The sequence below is a fragment of the Hemiscyllium ocellatum genome, chromosome 36, assembly GCF_020745735.1.
Source record: "Hemiscyllium ocellatum isolate sHemOce1 chromosome 36, sHemOce1.pat.X.cur, whole genome shotgun sequence".
NCBI lineage: Eukaryota > Metazoa > Chordata > Chondrichthyes > Orectolobiformes > Hemiscylliidae > Hemiscyllium > Hemiscyllium ocellatum.
Genome location: NC_083436.1, coordinates 27674784 through 27688982, shown reverse-complemented (window position 1 = coordinate 27688982; position 14199 = coordinate 27674784). Strand labels below are relative to the sequence as shown.

General features: G+C 40.5%; 1 protein-coding gene across 1 annotated transcript in view; it reads right to left on the bottom strand.

Moving 5' to 3' along the window:
• Positions 1-14199, bottom strand: part of LOC132833424 (janus kinase and microtubule-interacting protein 1-like) — a 272965-nt gene that overhangs the window by 146715 nt on the left and 112051 nt on the right. Inside the window, exon 2 of the mRNA XM_060851673.1 lies at positions 5129-5225. The gene's annotated coding sequence lies outside the window, so the exon portion shown is untranslated. The remainder of the gene's footprint in view (positions 1-5128; positions 5226-14199) is intronic.

Below are 14199 nucleotides of genomic sequence, written 5' to 3'. Positions count from 1 at the left end.
AATTTGTCAATTTTTTGTTTCTGATCTTGATCTCATACAATGTTGTAGACATTACAGATTATAATGAACCTTCAATAAATCAGCAAAGGCAGACCTTGACATCTGCCTGTTTTCAAATTTCTATGAGTTGACATATTCACTACACTGTTGTATTCAATTTTGGTGCATGACTACTGATTATTCCCTCTCATTCAAGAGCACATTTTCCTTTCAGTACAACACAAGATGTGGGAACAGAGGCTTCCGAGTGCACACACTGACTAGACCATTGTAAACAGAGGTTTCCGAGTGCACACACTGACTAGACCATTGTAAACAGCTCCACTGCAACAAGTCAGAGCATCGGAAGAAAACATACAAGGGGAGTGTTCTGTATTGGAAGGCACACTGCATTTATAAAATAAAGATAACAAGCAAAGAACTCAACCTATATATTCATGCAACAGCTTCACACACAAATATGAATATATCATATGGAGATGGATCACCAATCTAACTTCACCAAATCTCACAGAATAAGAGTTAAATGAGGCCAGATTGCTCAAACTAAAATGTACTCAAGAAAGATATTTTTCTTTCTGTTTTGTTCATTTAAAATTATCAATAAATCTTTCAATGCATTAACATTCAATATGCTTTGATTTTCAGTCTCTGACCCCACAAGAGAAGCCAGCAGAATTTGGAAGTGATTGATTCTGCTCCAAACTGGTAAACACTGGTGAACTTCAATTCAAACTATTACTGGTCATTTTTCCGTTTTTTTTCCTTCGAGAGGCTTGAGCACCTGCCAGATGGCAATGCCACAAAAATACTGCAGACAATTTCTTTCCTAATGGAGAGGAGAAAAATTAATTCTAGAATACATTCAAGCGCTCCAAGACAGAGTTAAAACATTCATTAAAAATGCTCCAAAGATGGAAATATCCAGCAGAGGCTCCTTTCAAAAAGTCATTAACTTCTTGTATCATGTATGTCAAACAAAGGTGACAAACTTATCTCTGTCTTACCTTGCCTGACATTTCTTCCCAGCGACTCCATTGTGCTATATAATTACATTCTGAGAATACACTCATTCATTGATATATTAAGAAGTATACAGGAGAAATATTTCAATACTTAGTGTGTCTTGTAGCTTTCCCTTTCTGTTTCCACTTGTCACAAATTAGTAGCTTCACTGCACCATCAACAATTAAGGGACTGAATTTTTGTCTTGGTCATAGTCTGATTATAACAAAAAAATGTAAACATTAACACTCAATTGGTTCTTTTGCTTAAATCACCATGGAATAACGCTAAAATTCATGATGTGGGGGAGGTTGGGAATTCCTCTGGAATCCTGCCCGAAACAAATATAACTTTAAACCCCTGCAGAGGATGGCATGTGCCCTGTTGAGACTCTTTGAAAGGCTCTGCACCCATTTCAGTCAAAATTCATCTATGCCAGTGGAAGGAATGCCCACCCAGGCACCATTGGGAAGGACCTTATAAACCTGCTGCTGGGTGCCAGCGAGGAGGGGAATGGAAGCTGGAATGATGTGGGACTTCAGCCTGGTAACACATGCTAAGCTACTGTTTCTGGAATTCTTTACAGGACTTTAATTTAAAACCCTTTCACAACTGATTGAAACTTGCATCTTGTTCACAATGTACAAGCAATGCTACTGCTTTCCTTTGTAAGCCTCTTTGTGTTACAAAACTATATTTCTCTACTCTAAGATTTGTACTTAGATACTCATACCTAAGATGGCACCAGAAAAAGGCAGCCATTGTAAAACTTTTCACAATACTCCTGTATTTTTGTACTAGAGCACAAGTAGCAATAAAGGACAGTGATTTTTGAGAAGATTTGTAGCTCTGGTTGATGATAAGTATGTAAGTTAGCTCGCTGAGCTGGAAGGCTTGTTTTCAGACGTTTTGTCACCATATTGGGTGACATCATCAGTGAATGTCTTTGGTGAAGCACTGGTGGTATGTACCCCCTCTCTATTTATGGGTTTGGTTTCTTAAGGGTGGGTGTTGTCATTTCCGGTTCTTTTCTTGAAGGGAAAGTAGGTAGGGTCTAAATTAATGTGTTTATTGATCATAAACAAGCAGCCAAAAACTACAGCTACATTACCTTACATCAAAGTACTCACACTCCTTGACATTATGGTAGCCCATAAACTACCAACACACTTTAACAGTGACTAATGAACCTAAAGGATTGATTCAATATCATCAGCAAAACTATTGCCATTTACAAAACTAACTTGCAAGAACTGTAAAAACACCAAGTCAGACAAACTTGCAGGAAACTTGCCAACAGGATACATGAACACCAACTGGCCACCAAAAGACACAACCCACTATCACTAGTTTCCATACACACAGACAAAAAAGGACACCACTTTGACTGGGACAACACACACATCCTAGGACAGGCGAAACAAAGACACACACGAGAATTCTTAGAGGCATGGCATTCTAACCAGAACTCCATCAATGAACACATCAACTTAGATCCCATCTACCTTCCATTGAAGGAAACAACTGGAAATGTCATCACCCACCTTAAGAAACCAAGACCTATAAATAGAGAGGCGGGACATACCGCCAGCACTTCACCAGAGACTCTCACTGGTGATGTTACCTAGTACAGTGACAAAACGTCTGAAAACAAACCTTCCAGCTCAGCGAGTTAACTTGCATACTTAACAATAAAGGATATAATGATATTCGGATATTTTAACCTTGCCCTTGAGAAGATCCCAAGGCTTACAGATTTGTTTTAGTGCGACAGTAAATCCATAAATATTGACATAACATATAAGTACTTGAGGGAACAAGATTATTTAATATATGGCTAAGAATTGGTTATTGAAGAAACATAAAAATATAATTTACCAATGTACCAGGCTACGAGTCCTTGTGTCAGCAGGCAAAGGCAACTTAAGATTTATTTTTCTGTCCACTTCAGGCTTGCAATTGCTTCCTGTACTATTAATGTGTCATAGAATCATAGAATCTTCACAGTGTGGAAGCAGGCCATTTGGCCCATTGAGTCCACATCAACCCTCCAAAGACCATCCTACCCAGACCCTCCCTCTATTCCCTGCATCTCCCATGGCCAATCGACCTAACCTGCACATCTTTGGGCTGTGGGAGGAAACTGGAGCACCCGGGGGAAACCCACGCAGACACAAGGAGAATATGCAAGCTCCACACAGACAATCGTCCAAGAGTGGAATCAAACCTGGATCCCTGGCGCTGTGAGGCAGCAGTGCTAACCACTGGGCCTCCATGCCACATCAAATGCTGGCCTAGTCAGCAACACCCACATCCTATGAAAGTATAAAAACTGCAGGAATTCTGATAACACAAGCAAAATGGAGCTGGACACGAATGCAGCCTGCCACAGCACCAAGGGGAAGCCACAGCACAGTAGATTCCATACTGACAATTCGTTTACATTCACAACCTCTAGCTCTTGGCCACAGTTTCTCATGAGAGAACAAACGAATAAAATATTGACTCCCAGCAACCATAGGTTGTGGAAGTCAGAGAGGTACGACAGGGAAACAAATGGTGTATATTTTCCACAAAAAGAGACAATAATTCCTTGAATATCTTTACATCTTAAATGGAGAGCATCTTTCCATAACCTGAAGATTAAAAAGGAAGAAATATGGATTGTCACTGAGTTCAACAATGTGAGTTGAATAAAGGTCTTATCAGACCATAGGTTAGAGAGATGCGGAGAAAGAGACAGAGACAGAGACAGAAAGAGAGAGACAGAGAGAGAGAGAGAGAGAGAAAGAGGACTAGTGATGGTTTAACCTGAGAGTCACCACGCCTCAAATGAGGTGAAAGGCTGAGAATAAGAATCCTTCATGATGTGGGAATTGAACCCATGTACGAAATTCGGTAACGTTTTAACAGATCATTTTTTAAACGGTGGAAGAGTATGGGCAGTTGTCTGAGCAAAATGTTCGACGTTTCGAGCATAAGCCCTTCATCAGGCGTCGAATTCTCTATTCCTGAGATGCTGCCTAACCTGCTGTGCTTTGACCAGCAACACATTTGCAGCTGTGATCTCCAGCATCTGCAGACCTCATTTTTTACCCTGAGCAAAATGTTCACCTGCTTTGACTATGATATGAACACAGTAGAAAAGAGAATGGATTTAACATAGCCTATTACAAAAGGAACCATGGTGGCTAGGTACAATGGGCTCCCGATAACAAAAACTTCCTCCAGTTAAACTGGAAGGCAGAAAGTGTTAGCACAGAATTCCTATTGGCAGGATGCCAATTAGGCTCATTAATGAATGGCTTACTGGAACCCATCAAAATGTGGTGGCGGCTTATGGATTAAATGGAGGCTGTACAGCATCCATGCATCTCCTAAAGGCCATTAGCAAAGTCAGGGGCCTGTGGAATTGGAGTGGGGTGAGAGGGAGATAAGGTGGGGAATAGTGGCCTTGCTATAGGGCCTGATCGAGGAATCCGACATTCTGATAGCAGGGTAAGCTGAATCGGTACTCCTCCACGTATCTGCCAATCCAACTCCCCTCTTTACACCTCTTCCCTGGCCCTTACCCTGCACAGGGTGGTGAACTAGCCATACTTGGAAATGAATGTACTGATCATACTGTAGCTGCACTTTGAGCTATACAAGATGTATCTGACCAGTTTACATCTTTTATAAGTTTTACTGGTTCTTCATTATGAGCGTGAGCCCCAACCTGCTCTCAATCACCTGTAGCTTGGGTCCCTCACTGATCCTGGGCCTCTGGTGGATACACTGGCACCAGTGAGGTGCTTAATGAGTGGGATTTCTGTTGTCAAATCTGAAACCAAGGGAAGTCGCAAGTGTTACCAGTTAAATGCCCACAGGGCACTTATCCCCAAGTAGCCCCCATGATACTAACAGGGGTTTCCCACCAATGTTCCATTCAGCAGGCACGCCCCTCAACTCCTCTAAGTCCAAGCCAAAACTAAAGTTAACCTCAAATCCTACAAAGACCTGTGTGACATAGAGAAAATTCACAGTATTCCTTGGCTGAGGTTTATTTGGCTACATCAAAGACAGTGCAGAGAACGATGGCAATATAGAGAAACACTAGCAGTATTGCTTGCATTTCACTTACCAAAAACAAACTTCTTCCATGGACTTTTCTTGGCCAGCGGAGTTCTCAGCGTTACTTCCTTTTCTCTTTTCCAACAAGTTCTTCTAGAATTCTGTTTCTAAAAGAAAGTTGAAAATATTGTATCACTGATTAGTTGGCGAATACTCAGGTTTAGAAAAATGAAACCCAGCTTTTAAATAGTATTAAATAAGATGACAAACCTGGGTGACAAACAAGTGTCGCAACTTAAAAAGGTTGAGATAATGCTCAGAATGGAAAAAATGTAACTTATGAAATCCATTTGATTTTGAACCCAAATTATACCGACTTGCTGAAGTCTCTAATCACCAATTGATGTTGGTCAAAACCAATTGAGCAATAACAACAGTTTACCTAATAAAGTGTGCATTTGTAATTTGTGCATGTGCATTGGACTTATTTGCAGATCTCCTTTTAGATTATCTATGTGTTATGAAGCTGAAGGTGTATACTGTAACTTTAAGAGAGAGTGAATGCAGGCGCCTGTCATGTGACTGACTAACAGTCTCAGAGTATACTGGAAAATTTAAAGTATGTAACAATTGGCTGTGAAACAAATACCTGAGTTTGGTTGCTATGTTTTCACAACAGTTCAAATTTAACCAATCAGTTTAAATTATGTCCCAGAATACTAAAACCCAATCAAATTTCAACTTTACTATTTTGACAACATCAAACCAGTGAGATGATCTGATGTTTGGGTGATAAAAGCAGCAGACACAGTTTGATAGCCAGAGAGAGTGACCTGCCATAGAGAGAGAGAGAGAGAGAGAGAGAGAGAGAGAGAGAGAGAGAGAAAGAGAGAGACTACTATTCAAAACACTCTCTATCAAAAGGTACCTTTATCATATAAAACATTGTTGCAGCAAAAGACCAAAGACAATTCGGGGAGATCTATGTCAGTGAACACCGACGATGATAGCCACTGTCTGGCTTTAAAAATTAAATGTAGTTTTAATAGGGGCGTTTATTGGATCAGGATATTGTTATAGAGTGAGAAGTAGATAACAAGCGTTTAAGGGAAAGGAGGTTTAGAATTGTAAACAGTTGTTATTTAATGTTCACTTTTAGAGTTAAAGAATAAAATTGATTTTTTTTTAAATAGTGGAATTTGGGCAGTTCGCTGTCACTCATACTTTAACAGATTACGAGGCAAGGTGAGCTTTTCTGTGTTTGGTTTAATTAGCAGAAGGGTTTGCCTTGTGTCGCAACATGTAGCTATCAGGCCAGACAGGAAGGTCCAGGTGACAGATATCTCTTTAGCCAACAGTGACGTTGGTCACCACCCTTTACGTTTTCAGTCTTAGCGTCATAGAGATGTACAGCACGGAAACAGTCTCTTCACTCCAACTTGTCTGCTCCAACCAGACATCCCAATCTGACCTAGTCCCATTTGCCAGCATTTGGCCCAGATCCCTCTAAACCCTTCCTATTCATATGCATATCTACTTGCCTTTAAATGCTGTTCTTGTACTTGTACAAGCTTTCACCACTTCCGCTGGTGGTCATTCCATATGCACACCACCCTCTGTGTGAAAATGTTAGCCCTCAAGTCCTTTCCCCTCTCACCGTAAACCTATGCTTTCCAGTTTCAAACTTCCCCATGATAGGAAACAAACCTTGGCTATTCACCCTATCCATGCCCCTCATGATTTTATAAATTTCTATAAGGTCACCCCTCAGCCTCCGATGCACCAGGGAAAAAGCCCCAGCCTATTTGGTCTCTCCCAATAACTCAAACCCTCCAACCAGGCAACACCCTTGCAAATCTTTTCTGCAGCCTCTCAGATTTAACAACATCCTTCCTACTATTGTCTGACATCTTAACTCCTTCGAATGAATGTCATTATCAATATTTCAATTACAAGGAGGCAGCTGCCAGAGGAAGTGGTGGAGGCTAGTACAATTGCAACATTTAAAAGGCACCTGGATGGTTATATGAATAGGAAGGATTTGAAGGGATATGGGCCAGGTGCTGGCAGGTGGGACTAAATTGTGTTGGGCTAACTAGTCGGTATGGACAAGTTGGACTGAAGGGTCTATTTCCATGCTGTACATCTCTATGACAGTTGGCCGTGCTGTCCAACAATAAGATGATGAGCACTGGATTCAAATTCATGACTGGGTTTGTAAAGGCGGCAGCCTTTTGTTCTTCTGGACACTCTCAAACACAAATCCCCAATTTTAAAAGCTTCATGGCTGACCACTTTTGAAAGATGACTGACACATAATTTGTCTCAAAACACAGAACAGCAACTTATATTTTTAAAAGTGCTTCTAACACTTCTTGGAATGTCCAAAGGTGTGTCACAGAAGTATGTTACAGCAAAGTATGATGCAGAACCACAAAGGTAATGAGGTCAGAACGTAATTGGTTTATGCATATATTTCCCTGTTCCATTTTTAACTAACCAAGCATTGTGGATTCCTCCTCATTTTTGGATTTTCCATTTTCTGAAGTGGGATTAGCCACTCAAAGCCATTGACTTGAGTCAAGGTACACAGTTTAATTCCAGTGATAAGTGTCAGTTAATACTCTTGTAGGACTGATTAAAATAATATGTTTGTGGTCAGTGGGTGTGTGCTGGTCCATCACATCCACACAGCAATCTGCTGACATAATGTGAAGAGGGGTCCTTCTTGAGGATGGAGAAACAGTACCATTCAATCGGTCATTCATTTTACACTCAAAATGTTGTCCAAAAGAAAGCAGTAGATTGCATAACAGGCAGCCCATCTGCTACTGCCAGCTTTTCACCTACGGCAAAGTTGAAAATAGACCAGTCTTACTTAATTGTTACCTAACCAACGAGGGATCTTTTTTCCCCACCTATCTAAACTGAAACTATCGAACAGGCTTTCTTCATTAATTATGAAGCATTTTAAAAGCTGCTCTATAGTGCTTGGGAATTTTTACGTTCAGACTATACAGGATGATAGCCATACGCAAGCGGTTGTGCTGTGCTTACACTGACATTTACACCAGCACTCTCACCACTGATAGTGGCTGTGCAATGTATACCAATGCTAAGTGCCATTCTGGAAGAGGGCATGATTGGATGGTGCACGGTGTACATTGTTTAATTGGCTGCAGAGCTAAAGAGCACACAAAAATCACAAGTATTTTTATATATTTTTTGTTTCCCCATGCCAAGTAAATACAAGTTGGCCTCCAGTTGCCCTGCACTTTGACATGACATGCAGGAATTGTCCAACCTTAACCTAAGGAGATATATTGTTAATCTGCTACACCTCACTGATCATGTATAAATGATACACACTTATAATGAAATAGTAGAACATAACATGAGGCCATTGGAGAAAAATAAGCCCTACTGCAGTCAGGCGGTAGTGCGGCGGTAAGGAAAAGAATAAAATAAAAGAGGCCATTTGACCCTTTGAGTCTGTCCTACCTCTTTCAAAGACAAAACCAGCTTATCACACACAACTGCTCTTTCCTGCATTCCAGTATTAATCCAACTCCATGTGAAAGCGTACCATTAAATCTTTATCTATCATTCGAACAGGCAATGTATTCTAAATCCTAACTACTCATTGCATAACAATATTTTATCTCAGCTCATCTCTGGCTTATGCCAATCATCTCAATAATGTGCTGCCCAGTATTCTCCCTTCAGCCACGGGAAACAGTTTTCCTTTATTTGTTTTGCCTAAGCCCTCCATGATTGCAAAAAACCTTTACCAAATCCTTCGTTAGCCTCGTTTCATTTGGAAAATAATCCCAATTGCTCCAGTTTATCCTCAGAAATGTAACTTAAAACACAAATGAGCAGTTCTAAGCATTTAAGTCCACCCAACTGAATCTGGTCAATCATCCAGTTTATTATTTTTTGGACTTTCAAGTAACCAAGTTTGATTCAAATTGCTCAATTCTATTTTTTTTCCTGAACAGGATGTCTGATACTCCTTTTTTTTCTTTTTTTTTAAAACCCCAACACTACCGCCTAACTGCGGTAGTGCTTATTTTTTCCCTAGCACCCATGTTGTGTGTGTGCAGGTGTGAGACACAGTGAAAAACACAAGGTGCACGATTCTTTATTCAGTTTCCACCAACAGGAAGAAAGGAAACACCCGAGTGCCCAATTCTATTCACACTATCCACAATTAAAATGCTGATAGCATTGATAATTTTGCCACTTCCACTGCTAAATCCCTCCACCTTCTGCACAATGCTGCAGCTTTTTATCTCTTTACAACATGCTATCCATCCAACCATTCAGTTTTAAAAGCACATGCACAAAACTTGGATCCATTTATATTTGGCTCAGCATTGGCCACAGATAAGACACCAAGCCCTATGTGCTTTAATTAGAAATTCTCATCAGTAAACTTCACATTATAGACCCATTCATTTTCTACTTGTACTTGCAGCCAACCTTTACCTTCATTTATGTTTGAATAAAGAGGCACTGTGCAACACACTTCACATTCCACCTCTTGTCAAATTCATTATACTCTCAAAACTGATACCACATTTAGAGAAAAACCATTTAATTCAGTTGTGGCTTTTTTTCTTCACTGATATTTAGGAAAGACAATCACATAACGTAACTAAATAAAATTTGTTTCATTTCAACCGTAACTTTGAGAAACTAAAAGCAATTTTCTTCAACTAAAAAAAACCTCAGCTTACATTAAATATTTCATTGGTTCACAAAATAAAATCTCACTAATTATAACGTACTAAATATAATTAAAAATCACACAACACCAGGTTATAGCCCAACCAATTTATTTGGAAGCACTAGTTTTCGAAGTATTGCTTCTTCATCTGTTGCTTCTAGTCCTTCCAAATAAACCTGTTGGACTATAACCTGGTGTTGTGTGATTTTTAACTTTGTCCACCCCAGTCCAACAGCAGCACCTCTACATCATTACTAAAGGTGAGTAGGGTCATTCTCGACTATTTCAAATGCAACAGTGGTTATATGCTAACAAGATGTCTAACTTATTTTAAAACACTGTACATGACAACATGTGAATATTTGTCATTTTGCTATTGCAGCAAAACATTTTTGAGGGGGAAGGGTTTTCCCATATAATGTATAACACGTACAGCTTATCAGTCCACCACACATTATGAGGTTTCACATTTTTTCTTTCTATTCGAGCTTGACAATGGGTCAATACCGTTATTTTTTTGAAAACAACTTTCTCTTGTCTGATCATTTTGTACTACAACCGCAGTCTATTGGCTCCAGCTGTCTGTGCACTTCTCACAGATGTTCACTGGCCACTCATTGCCTGTATGTATTTCATTGAGCAGTAAATATTTTCAGGAGGCTATTACCCACCAGGCCAGTAGTAATATTCACTCTGAGCTCTAAATAATGGACACATGTTTTTGTGATGAGAGAAGATTTTAACAGGGACACATCAGCTAAGTCAAGCAAGCAAATGGCTCACAGCATGTCTTTGGAATGACTTGTGGGACTGTTATAGCAGATCAGTCTGTTGCTCTGAATTCCACCATGACATAAATTGGTCTTCTACAAAACTAACGAATATCATCCAACAAACGTTAAAACAAATCAAATTTCTGAAAAAGGTGACTTTTAAAAAATATTTTAAGTCTCCTTTCTCATGAAGAAGTGAAAGAAAAAAATGTTATATTTATATTTATATAAAGGTTGTTTATGCCCTTGAAATATTTACAAGTATTAGTGAGATGTTTGTAGCTCAGTTTGAGGTTCTGGATGTAGGTTTGTTCGCTGAGCTGGAAGGTTCATTTTCAGATGTTTCATCACCATACTAGATAATATCTTCAATGAGCATCCAGATGAAGCACTGATGGTATAACCCACTTTATATTTAACTGTTTATATTTAGCCCACTTTATATTTAAAAAGTCACCTTTTTCAGAAATTTAGTTTGTTTTAATACTTGTTGGATGATATTCGTTAGTTTCTTTCACCCAAGCAACCCCAAACATTTAAACAGAAAGTGGGTTACACCACCAGTGCTTCATCTGGAGGCTCACTGAAGATGTTACCTAGTATGGTGATGAAACGTCTGAAAACAAACCTTCTAGCTCTATGAGCGAACCTACATCCAAGGTAGCTAGCTTTGAAAAACAATGCTAATTATTAAGTAAACTAAAATATTTCCACCTGGGATGAATCAAAGAAATATTTACTATTTTTACCCATAATGCTTTTTTAAATGATCTATCCTTATTGTTGGCAGAAGGTTGCAGTTTCTAATTAGTATATCTCTACTCAAAATGACTCAGAGAACTGAATGATGTGACCATCTTAATGCCCAATACTAAAATAAAATAAATACTTGAATTTATGTAGCATCTTTCATGGCCACAGGACATCCCAATGCACTTTTGAATCAACAATGTCTTTCTGAAGTTTAATGTGCATAGATAAGATATACATAGACAACCATAACATTAAACAGAGATTTGAAATCTCAAAAGCCAAAGTTAAAGAAACTATGCAGTAAAATTTCATGTTTGAAAGTCTTTACTGTAATAAACAAACTAAAAGCAAAAAACTGACAAATCATCATCTTGAAGGCAACCAATACCTTATAGAAAAATTAACCCCTACTAATACCTCATAGCCTCATATTTTTTGAGATATGCTGTTCATAGGGTTGCCATCTTTGTAAGAAATAGCCCGCCATCACTTCCATCTTCCAGTGGATTCATGTCATCCTATTTTGCAAAGTTGTAACACCACTGACAATTGAAAGACACATTTGCTCATTTTTAAGAGAATTTGTGAACCACACAGTATGACCCACTCCAGCGACTCCATCTCCTGGCCTCACCAGAAAAATCTTCCTGAATTGGTACACTGTCATGGAATATATTTTTTGACCACAGGTGATCTTATCTCTGGTGTTCGGTTTGGTAGCTCACAAAGTATATGCAACCTTCTCTTTGCTGAACGCAAAAGCCACTGCCTTATGTCTCAATAAGATCTCTCTCTTTCCTTCTCAATCCAAAGTCTCTGGGACAGTCCTGCCCACAGCTGCTCCAGCCTTTATTTTCAGGTGTGAATATTATGCAACTTTAAAAAAAAACTTTCTTTGTTAGAATCAAGAGAACCTGTCAGTCTGGTACTTTACTTTCTCAGCATATATACAATTAAATACACACAAAAAGGGTAAGGTTATCTTTATACATGTCAACTGGTCATGATAAACTGAGGAAGGGAGCAAATCAGGGTCCACCACCTCTGGCTGTGGCAATGTGTACAAATGTTGCTGACCTAGATAACTTCCATGGTGTCGCTATGAAGCATGCTCCAATGTACAATGTCATACTGCAGTCAGGCTGACTGGGTAAGATTCAGGACAGGAGCAATTGGGCTAGCATGGTGGCTCAGTGGTTAGCACTGCTGCCTCACAGCGCCAGGGACCAGGGTTCGATTCCAACCTCGGGAGTTTGCACATTCTCCCAGTGTCTGTGTGGGTTTCCTCTAGGTGCTCCGGTTTCCTCCCACAATCCAAAGATGTGCAGGCCAGGTGAATTGGCCAAGCTAAATTCAGGGATGTGTAGGTTAGGGGCATTAGTCAGGGTAAACATAGAGGAACGGGTTTGGGTGGGGTACTCTTCGGAGGGTTAGTGTGGACTTGTTGGTTCAAACGGCCTGTTCCCACACTGCAGGGAATCTAAGTGTGGAAATGGAAAAAGCACAGCAGATCAAACAGCATCAGAGAAGGGAGTTGACTTTTCAGATTGGAACTTTTCATCAGGAATGGGGAAGGGGAGGGGGGGGTGAGAAATGATTATTGGGGTTGGGACTGGGGAAAGGTACGTGGGATGATGATAGGTGGATGCAGATAGGAGGTGATAGTGATTGGTCAGTGCGAACGATGGTGCGGATAGGTGGGAAGGAAGATGGACAGCTTAGGTGAGGTCAAGGGAGCAGGGCAGAGAGGGAGGGGGATGGGGCTTGGGATGAGGTGGAGGATGGGGAGCTCTGGAAGCTGGTGAATTTTATGTTGAGGCTGTATGTGTGTAAGCTCCCGAGGTGGAAGATGAGGTGTTCTTCCTCCAGTTTGTATGTGGCCTTATTGCGATGGTGGAGGAGGCCCGGGATGGACATATCGTCAGGGGAATGGGAGGCAGAGTTGAAATCGCTGGCAACAGGAAGGTGGAGTTGATTGGAGTGTATGGGCCATAGATGTTCGCTGAACCTTTCCCCGAATTTGCGCTCTGTCGCTCTGATGTAGAGGAGACTAAATCAGGAGCAATGGATGTAATATATCAGGTTAGAGGAAATGCAGGTGAATCTTTGCCGGACCTGGAATGACTCTTTAGGCCCTTGGATGGAAGTAAGGGGGAGGTGTAAGGGCAGGTGTTGCACCTCCTGCAGCCACAGGAAACGGTACCAAGTGTGCAGATGTCGGTGGAGAGTGTGGACCTAACAAGAGAGTTGCTGAGGGAACGGTCCCTGCGAAAAGCAGATAGGGGTGGGGAGGGAATTATCATTCTGGTGGTGGGGTCAGACAGCAAGTGGCGGAAATGGTGGAGGATGATACGCTAGATTTGGAGATTGGGGGAGTGGAAAGTGAGGACCGGGGAACTCTACCCTTGTTATAGTGGAAGGGGAAGGGTTTGAAGGCAGAGGTGTTGGAAATTGAGGATGTAGTCGAGGGCATTGTTGATCACAATGGAGGGGAAATTATAAATCAAACAGACAAAATCAGTTGACCATGGAGCACTGTAAGCCACCATCAGCAGTAGAAGTGAATCACTGCAATCCATAACTTTGGAGGTCCAGCCTAACTCTTCTCTTTCTTTCATAACCCTCAAACAAGTGTCTGAAGGAAGAACACGTTCAGATTAGGTCTGCCTCAATCATAAACGAATAGGTTATGGGAATGCCTGTCTCCAGAACACGTAATAGAAAAAAGAACAAAATACTGCTGGAAGTCACAGCAGGTCAGGCAGCATCCATGGAGAGAGAGCAAACTAAATGTTTCTAGTCTATATGATTCGTCATCATAGCTGACATGAAGTATGGAGAGGATAGCATTAATGCAATGGTGGGGATAGGGAATGCTGGGAG